Source organism: Passer domesticus, chromosome 5 (genome assembly GCF_036417665.1).
Source record: "Passer domesticus isolate bPasDom1 chromosome 5, bPasDom1.hap1, whole genome shotgun sequence".
Lineage (NCBI taxonomy): Eukaryota > Metazoa > Chordata > Aves > Passeriformes > Passeridae > Passer > Passer domesticus.
The window spans coordinates 53,540,797-53,553,345 of NC_087478.1; the positions used below are offsets into that span (position 1 = coordinate 53,540,797).

Sequence of the window (12,549 nt, forward strand, 5' to 3'; positions counted from 1 at the left end):
CTGCACTTACAAACTAAAATTAAGCCTGTCCCTCCTCCAAAATAATAAACCTTCCAAAATACTGGGCATCAATACCTTCAGGGCCTCCCGTGCATTTGTAGAGGATGTGTGCATGCTGAGAGGGAACCCTATCAGTTGTTGCCATCTCAAATGCACAGGATATGTGGATATGAATCCTTCTGTTGCAATTCTCCACACATAGGAGGTGGCAGAATTTCCTCTAAGAAGAAATGAAAGTCCTTGCATGCCCGTACACTGATCTATCCTTCAGGATTCCTGTAAGGACTTGGAGCAGCTTATTTGTCATTTGTTAATCAAACTCAAGGGGATTTTTAATGTGAAAAAGTCCTTTGGATGAGACAGTCTAGTGCATCCAGTGACGGTAGCTCTAAGATGCAGATTGGCAGTCAGTACAGCTGATATTTGGTTCCAGAACTTTGACCCAAAGACTGACAACATTTTTTTTTTTTAGCATTTTTTTGAATTCCATGAAAACCCAGGGGCGGAGGGCCTCAAAAATTGCTCTTTTAAAAATCTTCTACATGCTGCCACAGAGCTCAGAGCAAGAATCACCAATATTTATGACTCTAGGGTCAGCACTGCTAATTGAATTAATTGAGGCAGTGCTGATTTGCACCGTCAGAGAACATGACCCCAAAACGTTGCATTTAAATTCATTTTCCCCATGTTTCCAGAGTTCTAGTGAGAGACAAACTGCCTCCCCCTCAGGAGTCATAGGGCAGGGTGGTATATAAAATAAGATAAGAGCTGTTTGATTCTCCCTGTACCATTAGGGGCAGGGAATGAGGAGAGAATATGGATAGAGTGTATTTGTCAAGAATGAGCAGGAAGGGGATGGAGATCTGCTGATGCTGACAGTATTTCCATGATCTCCAGGTCTCCCCTGCAGCATCCCACTAATCCTACCCTACCAAGGCACCTCTTCCTCCAAATGCAGCACTTTGGGACCCTACTGTAGTTTCTCTGCCAGAGCAGAATCACACACCAGTTCTGCTGTAGCAAGCAGGGATCCTCCTTGCTGTGCCTCTCTCTAGGACCCAACCCAGCAACTCTGACAGTTTGTCCCTAGAGACTGACCACTTCCTGCTGTGCTTCAGACACAGAACCTCCAGGCCATCCCACTTCTGCAGGGGATTGCTGGCTGCCCATCCCTCCTGCTCTGCATCAAACCCAGTTAATGCCAAGCACAGACCCCTGTAACCCAGGTGAACTCTGGCTCACCCTGCTGCTGCTATCTGCTTACACCTCAGCTGCCTCCTCCAAATGATGGCTGCTGACCTGGTAGTTTAAGCCTGGTCTCCCTTTACATGATTACATCATTCCTAGAAACTGCAGCTGGCTTTGTTATGGAGCAGGTTCTCTGTGCAGGTCCAAGGGCACTTTCTAGGACGCTGTGGTAATCCTCACAAATTCCCCTGTACTTCAGGTGTCATCTGATGCATTACCAGATGTCACTTGGCTTGGATGCAGAGTGCTGTGCACACCATGGGTTTTCCAAGTTCCCATACCAATAAACCACTTGCTCATTCCCCTTGCTGGCTGTTGTTCATGAGAAGCATGAAAACTGCAAGCCACAGTTATAAGCAATTATAAGCTCCTGTCCTTATGTGATTCCCATGAAAAGAGCATGGGAGAAATCCGAGTGAGAGGTGTCCCTGCTCATAGCAGCAGCACTGACAAAATTATCTTTAAGGTTCCTTCCAGCCCAAACCATTCCATGAGCTTTTTGATCTTTGGGGCAAAACCTTATGGGCACAGGAAAGTGCTGTCTCCTCCTAGGCAGAAATTGAGGTGCAAGACATCTTTCCATTTTCAGGAGGAAATGGCAGTTTGTGGAGCTGGAGATATGTAATGGGCAAGGGATTTTCCACCCCTCAGTCTGAGCTCTGCTGAGAGAGGCCAACTTGAACTGCTGCCTGAATGCTGCAGAAACAAACTGGCCAAGCTGGCATCTGCTGAACTATTGGTAGTCGCACTCCCAGAATGGCCATCAGCTGCCACTTTGACAAGAATCCAGCATTGTTTGGTGGCATTTACCTTCAGGGACAGATACTTCTCTGCATCAGGGAGAGCAATTTAAGCTTTCAGAAATGTGTCTATATATTTATTGCTTTATTTATTTATTTATTTAAATTCAAGAATTATTCCTGTCACAGCTCAGACTCTGACTCAGCTTAATTAGCATTGAAAAGGTCACCTCACAGAAAGTTAGGTAGATGAAGGACAGGAAGTCATACACCATTTCCTTCCCTTCCTTGCTCCAGAAGGGAAAGTCTAAACATTTCTATGCTTGTGCCTGACTCTGGTCCTGTGCAGGGCCAGGAGTTGGACTTGATGGTCCTTGTGGGTCCCTTCTAACTCAGGATATTCCGAGATTCTGTGAGATGACATTATATTAACTATGACTGTTCAATTTTACCTTTATCTGTAGCCAGCAAACAAACCTTCCAAAACAGTGCTTCTTCTCTTTTTCTGTGGTAATGAGATTTTGAAAAAGAGTGGAAACCACTGAATTAGCTGGGAATGCTGGCCCTCAGGCAATGTGCTCCTGGACATATCAAATTTAGTAATGTGTATTTAATAGTATGTCGTTAAGATGATGTTGAGTTGGTTTCACTCGCATACATCACACATTTCACTGCATGACCCAACTGGATTGTTCCAGTTTTGTTTCAATAATATTTAAGGGACTAGGCCAAATTAATAGGCTAATTTTCATGCAGATCATGTCTACAAGTACAGTTTTACCTGATATTTCTATGCCTCATCCTGCAGTTCCCAGATTCTTTATGAGATGGCAAAAGTGAGGTAACTATAATCCATTGTTATCTGTGTTTCTGCTAACAATAAAAATCATAATGGATTTGCTGTCTATAGAGCACCTGACCATCCTTCCTGGAACAAAGATGCTGTAGAAATGTTCCACCTCATTCTTCAAGGATTTAGTCCAGCATTAAAAACTAACTTCTAGCTGGCAAAATTCACTCTTAATATTCAATCTAAACCTCCTCTCTGTCAGTGTGAAGCCATTCTCCCTTGTCCCTGTCATTCCAGGCCCTTGTCAATAGTCTTTTTATTTTCTGTAGGCTCCCTTTGGGTGCTGGAAGGCTGCAAGTTGTGTGGATGTTGAGAGCTGCAAAAGGACAGCAGGAGAGAATCAGACATGTAATTTTGCAGGCACAGCCTCAAGCCACTGGTTTCCACACCATGACATGATAGCTAGTGGATGCAACAGTCCTCCAGGATCTTGGCTCTGGAAAACTGGAGCTGATCCTCACTGTTTGGTCCAGCCTGCCAAGGCTCACACAGACAAATTTTTCTCTCCCCCCTTCCCCTAGAAACCAGGGTTTCCTAATGGCCTGAGCAACACATTGCAGTTTCTGCCTTTTGTCCCCTACAGGGACTGGTGTTAATCTGGTGGTTCTCTGCTAGTGCCTGTCCTCTGCCTTAAGGATAAACTCAATGCACATTTCAAGAATTGCTCATGCAGTACAAGTTATTCCCTCAGATTCCAACACAAGAGAGGAACCACTGAGAGCAGCACAAAGCTGGTGGGAGGCAGTGCTTGGAGAAAGCCCAGGACCAGAGCAGCAGACCCAGGAAGGAGAAAGCTGCAGACAGCCCAGAGAGCAGAGCCAGATGCAGTCTGTGTGGCAGCGTCGTGCATCTCCACAAGAACTGAACGGGGTCAGTGACTGACATCTGAGACACAGCAGAGCAGTGCTTGGAAGCACAGGGTCTCTCTCCTCGGTGCTGCCTTTCCTTCACTGCCTCATCTCATGATCATGGTTACATCCAGAAGCTACCAGAAACATCTTCCCCAAAACCACCATTTTTGTACCTGTTTCCATCAGCACTCCCCTGGATTTCAGAAAGGCTGCTGAAAAATGAAAGAAAACCACTGGAAATTATTATCCTTCATGGTCTGGGGGTGCAGTTTATCCTGTGTGTAAGCACAGCCACTTTGTACTCACAGCAATTCATGGTTCCCCTGGGGCTAAACCCCCTCTCACTGTCTGCTAAGCTGGTGCTCACCTGTAGCTTAGGATCAGATGGAGGTGTGGGGGTGGTGACACATGCTTGGAGGTAATTCCAGTCACACAAATCCAAAAGAAAATTCACAGAAGAGCCACCTGAGATAGAGCAGTCACTGCAAATGCCACCTCTCTGCCATCACAGAGCATATTCAAAGCATGGGGGTTTCCACAGGTCAGGGACACAGCAGCAAAAACAAGGCAAAGATAATCTGCTGGGTATTAGTGGATGGGTATGGGTAATAAAAGGTCAGCTAGTTCAGGAGAAGCCCCTTTGATGTTTCAAATCTGCCTGACATCTGAGATGTCTGCTGCCTTCCAGAGCTGGCAGCAGGAGCTACTGTTTTTCTCAGGCTCTTTTCTCCATGCCTGTGGCAAGAAAGGCAAGGACATATTCAGCACTGCCTGGCTTGGAAATGCTGTTTATTGGAATGAGGGAACTCACAAGTCCTTACAGGATTACTGCTAGGGTGACATGTTGTAAAAAGAAAAGGCCTAGAGTTCATTTCCATTTCTGTTCCCATGTTGCCCAGCCACCATGTCACCTTCCTTAGGTTTGGCCTAGGCCTGGTATCCAAGAACACAGATTCGAAACAGGCTTCTATTGTCCTGCCTCCCTAGTTCTTCCACCCCACAGCAACTATCACATTCCCAGCCTTGCTAAGGGGGTGAAATGCCAGAGAGCTTTTGCTGGAGGATGCATGTGGCTTCAAATTGGAAGAGTGTACGCTTAGATTGGATATCAGGAAGGAATTCTTCCCTGTGAGGGTAGTGAGGCCCTGGCTCAGGTTGCCCAGAGAAACTGTGGCTGCCCCATCCCTGGAAGTGTCCAGGACCAGGTTGGATGGGGCTTGGAGCAACCTGGGCTAGTGGACGGTGTCCCTGCCCATGGTAGGGTTTAGAATGAGATAACCTTCAAGGTCCTGTCCAACCCAGGCCATTCTAGGATTCCATGATGATTCTCTGTGGATCATAACTGAGAAACAAAGGGTGACAGAAGCTATGTCCTTCAGATGGAAGGTTGTCTTTCCAGGCACTTTCCAGTCCTGCTTTTTGGACTTGCAGCACAGCTTTACTGTTGCTAAGCAAGTCAAAACTCTAGCTTCAAGAAGTCAGGGCCACAGCTAAGCCTGAAACCTGACCTGGATTTATTCTGTGAGCGTGTTTCCTATGCTCAGGGTGTGACTGTGCTTGGATGTGGGGATGGCATACAGATCTGACTGCACAGTTAATCCCTCATTACAGAGGTACTTTCTGCCTTCTCAGATGGTAGGAGGGAGGGAGACAGACAGATGAAGCCCTGACATTTTGTCGGCACAGAACTAGAGACCTGGACTTCTCCAGAGAGAAAATGCTGCTGGATACTGCCAGAAAAGGGACTTTGCTGTGCTCAGGTTTCCCTGGCTTAGGTCTGTTTGGGGGTACAGAAATGGAGCTGCTGCTACAAAATGTCTCCTACCCACAGAGCTCTTGGTAACATTTTCCTCATGGTTCCCAAGCTCCTCTGTCGCCACAGAGAACAAAAGAAAGTTCCCATTGCCTTTGCAAAACAAACACATCCTCACCTCAGCCAGCTGCATCAATCTCGAGCCTTTTGTAAAACAAATCCTTTTTGTGGAACTCCGCTTTGAGCTCCACTGGCTCGTTCCTGCAGGCAGAGCTCTCCAGGGCCGGGACTGCATCGTGGCTCGGCTCAGGTCAGGTCATTCCGTGCGCAGCACCAGCATCTGCAAAGTCATCGAGCCTTGGCTGCAGAGCGCTGTGCCGAGCCGGAGCCCAGCTCCGCGGGCACTGCGCATTCCTGCCGGCAGGAACAGGCTCCGGGGGCACGGGCAGCCTCGCCGCGACCTTGCAAAGTCCGCCGGAGAGGAGAGGGGCAGAGGAGCCCAGGCTCTCCCTGGCACAACCTGTCAGAAGGTTCATTCTAAATTCCCCTCTCGCTCTGCCCCCTTTGCCTGCTCGTCTCTGGTGGAAGACGGGAGAGGTTGCTGGATCACCTGGTCGTGTCCAGCTGTCGTCATGCCCATGACGACTGCGGTTTAATTATAGAAAGTTGTCTTGGCCCAGCTCCAGAAGCCAAGGACTCAGGTCTGCTAACCAATAATTTACTTCCCCTACAACTCAGGAGCACTAAGTCTCTGCAACTCCAAACAGCTCTAGGTTGCTCAGACTACTGGACCAATTCTTTAGACATGATATTCTTGGTCATCTTGTTCTTTCTTTTTAAGAAACTTCACCTTCTAGGATATTTCAGGTAGAAACTTCTGAGCAGAGTCACTCACTGCAAAATAATGAGCACGCAATCCTGAAAAATGAGATGCAGTGATGTTTTATACAACCAAAAAGGAAGGGAGGAGAAGAAGGAAACACTAATCACATCTGGATGCACCACAGTGTCACTATTGCACTGGTAATTATGCCAAGCTTGTACATTTTTTTTTAATATCCAGAAGATTATAGGTTCTTTAATATCACACATCTTTAATATCACATTTCTCACAATGGCTGTGTTAAGCCATTTCACACACCTGTAACCCACACCTTTTGTGCCTATGATGCTCTCATGCTTATATAAGACAGAGGGATGAAAATTTCTGAAGTGACAGCTGCAAGAGAAGAGATTCCTTTTCTCCTTTATTCCACCACAGAGGAACCCGTGTTGGAATCTGCTAAACTGTGAACATCTTCCACTTAAGCTGCTCCTGCAGACACCAGTCAGGTCAGGGCTGTTTCCTTGCTCTGAGACGGAGACAGAAAGCTCCACATCAGTGAGCTGCACACTCCCCACAGCTGGCAAAGGAACAGGGAGCTCAGGGGGTCCATGACAGCGTTTGACAAAAGAGCTGGAGAAAGCCACCCCTGCTGTGAACACAGACACCATTCCTGCTGCAGAAAGTGGAACGCTAGGGCAGGCTTTCTAGGGACACAAGGATTAGCCGGAACAGATAAAAATGGCAGTAACAGAAAATGAAATACAAGGCATTCCTTGCAAATTTAATTCTCCTCTTAGTGATACATGTCCTTTTCATTTGCCAGGCTGGCACTGTCACCAAGGTCAATGCAAATGTGCTGTCAGCTGCAGGAAATTGGTGCGAAACTGAGTATTTCTGAATGTCCCCAGGATTTCTGATGGCCTCTGCAAAATTGCACTGGGCTTCATTCTCTTGTCACAAGTCCCACTTATACAGCTAAATAATTTTTTTTTCCATTTAGGGAAGAGAAGACATCTCCATTAATCTGATCTGCCCCAACTCCCAACTAACATAAGCTCTCCCATACTGTGCTAAGACAGAGGTTTTGCTGGAATTTTAGAAGGGATAAGAACATAACTTCATTCGTTCTTCCCTCCTAAAAGCACCTCAGCAGCTGAGATTTTTTCATCCCTGCAGTCCAACTCTCACCCTAAATGGAAGAGTTGGGCCAGCCAGAGCAGTACCTATCCTCCATCAGTGCTGCGCCAAAAGCTGTGCAGGCAGCTGTGGAACAACAACAAAAAAAAAGGTTCCAGAAGGGAACACTGGTAAAATATCACTTCTGAGACCCATCAGTTCTGTGAAATGTAAGAACATTGCTATTGCATCTTCTGCCAGCACCACGGCACTGTAGAAATCCTCCTCTCTGTAGAGAATGGGTGGGCTCCACCATCTGTCTCCTGAGCACTGCAGAGAGCACAACAACTCCCTCTGCACATGCTCTGGCACGCAGCAGCAGCGAGTGATGTCCCCAGCTCTGGCTCCGAGTGGGCAGATGCGAGCAAATAGGATTTATCAATTCATCACTGTGTTGCTTTTTAGTTTTGCCTTGGTACAACTGCACTGAATTCCACCGAGCTAAGCTGGAGTAATACCTCAGGGAACCTGCTGCTCCTTCTCCCACCCACACTCATACAGGCCCCACTCCAACCACAGCTTTCACCCCATGGACAGGTTGGTTTGGCAAGCAAACTCTTTTAAGAATGAGTCATTGTCAGAACAGACAGCTTGAGGAAAGTTTCTTTCTAGTGAAGCCACCTCTGAACTGGACTGGGGAACCAGAGCATCAAAAACCAGTGATAACACTCATTACCCTGAGAATGATTTTTATTCCCAGAACTCATTTCATCTCCTAGCAGAGGGCAGGAAGTGTCACTTGTAGTTATTGAATGGGGCAAGCATGGCAAACAACAGGATCCATGCTCCCCATCTCCCAGACAGGCTGTTCCATTGACTTATGGACACTGCCATTATTTCTGAAATCCAGCATTCAGCCAGGTCAAAGGAGATGAGAACTGGTCACCAGGTTGTCTTCTCTCCATCAAACCCATCCCAATGTAATGGGAGTGGAGGATGTCAGAGATGTCACATCTACCAAAGCTGCCAACTCTTCCCTTAGCAACCCTGACAGTTGCCAGGAAACGATGCCTTGCTGTTACTACGGTGACACAGGGTTCCAAAGCCACATGCCACACAACACCCACCTGCCAGGGAAGGGGAGAAATGCTCACCCTGGCTCTCCCATCACTTCACAGGTGAGGAAAGCCTCCACTCGAGCCACAGAAATTCCAGCAGTGTAAATCAGGAGCAGGGTTCCTGCCACCTCAGATCTAGAAAGGACTTTGGCCACCTGTCCAGGTCACCAACAGGTCTGCTATTGCACTGCTTCCTGCCAGTACCCAGAGGGTCTTACTGGGGAGTGACATGAATTCTAAGAGAAGGTCTCAAAGGTGGCAGAGATATGTCAAGTGATCCAGAAAAACCATCACCAAAACTCACCACAAAGAAAAGGGAAGAAAAGCCTGATTCTTTGTCTCACTGGATAACACCACTGCCTATTCTACAAGGAGCAAGAACAGGGAGAGGACAAAGCATTTTTTTTTCTTTTTTGCTGTTTACTTGGCACATTTTGGATCTCAAACAGTGCCACACAATAGTGCAATACAACACAGGCCTGTGTAAGTACCAACTCCCTTTGAGGGATCCAGTCAGGCTACGGAAAATGGTGAGGGCCTGGAGGTGAAGGGCCTCCAGTGAAGGGCCTGGAGGTGAAGACAAAAGGAGTGGCTGATGTCACTTGGTTTGTTCAGCTGGGGAAGAGGAGACTGAGGGCAGAGCTCACAGCAGTTCTGCAGCTTCCTCACAAGGAGGCGGGGCAGGCCCTGATCTCTGCTCTGTGTGACCAGGGACAGGACCCAGGGAATGGCTGGAGCTGTGTCAGGGAAGGGTTAGGTTGGATATCAGGAAAAGGTTCTTCCCCAAAGGGTGCTGGGGCACTGAACAGGCTCCCCAGGGATGGTCACGGCTCCAAGGCTGCCAGAGCATTTGCACAGCACTCTCAGGGATGCACAGGGTGGGGTTGTTGGAGTGTCTGTGCAGGGCCAGGAGTTGGGCTGGATGATCCTTGTGGGTCCCTTCCAACTCAGTGGATTCTATGATTCTAAGACTGCAAGAGCCAAGAACCTCTCAGAAGCAGAGACAGACACACAGCCTGATGCAGGATCACACAGGGGATTGTCTGCCCAGCCCAGGAGCTGCAGTTTTCCACTGTGCCACCACCTGAGCACAGCAAATGGACAGTATTCCAACCCCTTGCAAAGAATGGGAAGGAGGTTTCCTGCATCTCCCCCAGTCTGTTCCTGACACTTGACACTGCAAACCTGTGGTCTTATGAAGAACAGGAACAGGATTTCCGCTCTGACTTTGCCAATCTGTTAACTCTGCCTTTTCCTGCCTCAGGAGACACCAAGTGTCAGCCCAGATGGAGCCTTTTGGAAGAACAAACTACCTGTGTCAGCTAAGTGGGAGCCTTGACACCAACACAGATTTCTGTACCCTCTTAATAGAAGCTGGGTTTCCTTTCCTTGCTACAGAGGAAGAAAAAAGGCCTTAGATTTTTATCTCCTGGCCGAAAATTGGTTGAGTGTACCTTGCACCCCAAAGACAATGTAGGTGGAATTGAAGATGGATGGGAAGACTGACGTAGTCTCTCTCCCTCATCCCCAGCCTGTCTGGAGGCAAGCCAAGAGGAGCAGGGTGTTCCAGCTGAAGGGGTGGTGCAAAGTCCTTCCCTCCTGCAGAGGGAACAGCAGGGAATATTCTGCTCTCACTCCATGCAAAACAGCACAGCTCCTTACCACATCCCACCCAGCGGGCGAGGGCAGAAGACATCAAAGCCTTTCAGAGCTGCTACTTTGTCGCACATCATAGCCAAGAGGATTAGTTCAGTAAGGGGCAGATACTAAGCTCTGATCATCTTGTTCCAAGGGTATAGATTACCCAGACAATATGAGCCATGGGGAAAATTAAAAAAAAAAAAAAAAAAGACTCGAAAACCAGCTGACCACAAATCAAGCCAGAACATTTTTCTCAGAATGGGTAATGATAGAAAGAAAAAAAAAAATCACTTTTGTTTTTTTCACCAGTTCAGAAGCTGATTAGAAATGTTTTGCTCCAACTCTTAACAGAAAATACAGGCAAAAGATTTTCTGAAAGATGTAAGCACAAAGGAGCCATTTGATCTCTTGGTGCCATCCCTTTGTGTTCCACAGACTCTGCTTTCATCCATTTGCTTCTTCAATGAACACAATGAGAGATATTGAGCTAAAGCTTCTACTTTCTGAAAGCCATCCAGTTTTAAGAAAATCAAGAGGTGGTGATGCTTCCCTTGATCATGTCCTCCAGGGAATAACCACTGGATTCAGAACAGGCCCTCATTTTCTGTTTTCTTATACACCAGTGACAAACTCTAGATCACCTGGAGGGCACAGATATACACCTATGCCATCCATACATTGTAACAAAATTATTAGCACATTTCAGAGACAACCATCACTGGAGCCATTTATTATTTATTCAGCTCTGGAAGGTTATCAGCTCCCAGCTGAGATCATCAGAGACATTCTTCCTCCATCCTGTCTGATGGAAGAGCAATGGAAATCCTGTCTGGGCTTTCTGACTGTGGGAATCGTGCCAGTTTGACCTCCCTTGGTGCTTCCAACCCTGTTTATATAACCAGAGAGCCATCCCCTGCCCTGGGGCAGTTGGCAGAAGGCTGATGGGTAGTCTGAAATTACAGTAAATTTAGATATGAGGTATGGCTTCTGTTAGGACTTGGGAGTGCCTTCTTATGGCTGACATAAGCAGGCCTGCATGTGAGGTTTACAAAGCACAATACTGCAGGTCATCAGGGAAATCAAGGTTGGGACTTTCAGGAGAGGCTAGGAACAAAGATCCAGCTTAAAGTTAATGAGAAAGAATTTGCTGCTTCTCCGTGGTGGGTCCCAACCCAAACAGACAACCCCAACATTTAGCTGGAAGCTTTGAATCCCAACCAGGGAGCCATGGGACTGGCATTTAGATGACGATTTGAGCTTGCTCTGATGCTTAAGGCAGGCTCAGTAAGGAAAAAACCTGTTAGTGAGAAAAATTCTTGAACAGATTCCCTGTGATTCACTGTGTTCCTTGCTCCATCTGTTTCCCTTAATATCCAATGTAGCTACACATTAACCTCACATTTTAAGAATGAATGATGAAGGCTGTAGCCAGCATTATAGTCTGCAGTGAAAAGGCTCCATAAGGCTAAGCTAAAAGAAGTTAACACTTCTAAGTGGTGTCTTTCAGTGTAAACCTGTCAAACTCTTCCAGCAGTACAACCCTGGAACACTGACCTGCTTTATTATGCAAGAAGCTGTTTCTGATGTGTTGCCTTTTTTTTTTGTTGGTTTTTTTTTGTTTGTTTGGTTTTTTTTGTTGGTGGTTTTTTTGTTGTTGTTGTTGTTTTGTTGTTTTGTTTTGTTTGCATTTTTCTTCCCCCCCCCCCAATCCTTATTTCCTATTTTTTGAGCTGATTCTCAAGCCAGGGTCCCTCAGCCTCTGGGATGTTCTGTGAAAACAGTGATCATCCTTTTCTGCTTTGAGTAGACCAGTGCAAGCCAGGCTTGACACAAACTGTAGGGAAGGAGTTACTGAGGTGCTTTGCAGCACAACACAGTCCTCAGGAGAGGTTTTAGCAAGAGCAGAAACTTGCAGGAGGCATTTTTAAAGTCCCCCTCTATTACATGAGAGGGAAATGTTTCCAGCACAGTCTGCCCACCATGTCTCCTCCAGCCTGCTTTTTACCTCACACAAGTCCAGAAACCCCCAAACTTCCCTGAGCTAGGAAGGGAGGGAGTTCTGTGACATTCAGGAATTCTGCCCCAAAAGAACCAAAAAAAACCAAAAACCTGCACATTTTTAGGTGGTTAAATCAAGAAAAGGGCTCAGCCCTAATTTTCACAGGAAATATCCTACCCACAATACCGTATGTTTCTCACCAACCCAGGTCAATGGAGCACAATGGAAAATCATATAGTGAAACCATGTTGGGCTCTTCATGGACTGGCAATGAAAGGTAACAGATGGCCTGCAAGAAGGATGGAGAGGGACTTTTTACACAGGAGTGACAGGACACAAGGGAATGGCTTCACAGTGTCAGAGAACAGGTTTAGATTGGATATGAGAAAGAAAATCTTCCCTGTGTG

The 12,549-nt window shown here is 46.8% G+C and overlaps 1 protein-coding gene and 2 long non-coding RNA genes across 16 annotated transcripts in view; 2 read left to right on the top strand and 1 right to left on the bottom strand.

Moving 5' to 3' along the window:
- The window catches only part of LOC135300755 (very long chain fatty acid elongase 4-like), a 36,694-nt gene extending 30,689 nt beyond the window's left edge, over window positions 1-6,005 (bottom strand). The window contains exons 1-2 of the mRNA XM_064420544.1: window positions 5,963-6,005; window positions 5,621-5,782 (exon numbers count right to left, since the gene is read on the bottom strand). The gene's annotated coding sequence lies outside the window, so the exon portion shown is untranslated. The remainder of the gene's footprint in view (window positions 1-5,620; window positions 5,783-5,962) is intronic.
- On the top strand, window positions 1,907-3,959 carry LOC135300758 (uncharacterized). Its single transcript, XR_010362531.1, has 3 exons — window positions 1,907-1,987; window positions 2,797-2,829; window positions 3,530-3,959. It is a non-coding gene; the product is annotated as an uncharacterized LOC135300758 (long non-coding RNA).
- Window positions 4,673-12,549, top strand: part of LOC135300757 (uncharacterized) — a 37,758-nt gene continuing 29,881 nt past the window's right edge. For 11 of the 14 annotated variants that reach the window (XR_010362530.1, XR_010362526.1, XR_010362525.1 and 8 more), the window contains exons 1-3: window positions 5,982-6,465; window positions 6,704-8,562; window positions 12,351-12,419. This is a non-coding gene — a long non-coding RNA (uncharacterized LOC135300757). Of the gene's footprint in view, window positions 5,211-5,981; window positions 6,466-6,703; window positions 8,563-12,350; window positions 12,420-12,549 lie in introns of those variants that run through there. The other 3 variants (XR_010362520.1, XR_010362518.1, XR_010362519.1) reach the window with 3 other exon arrangements.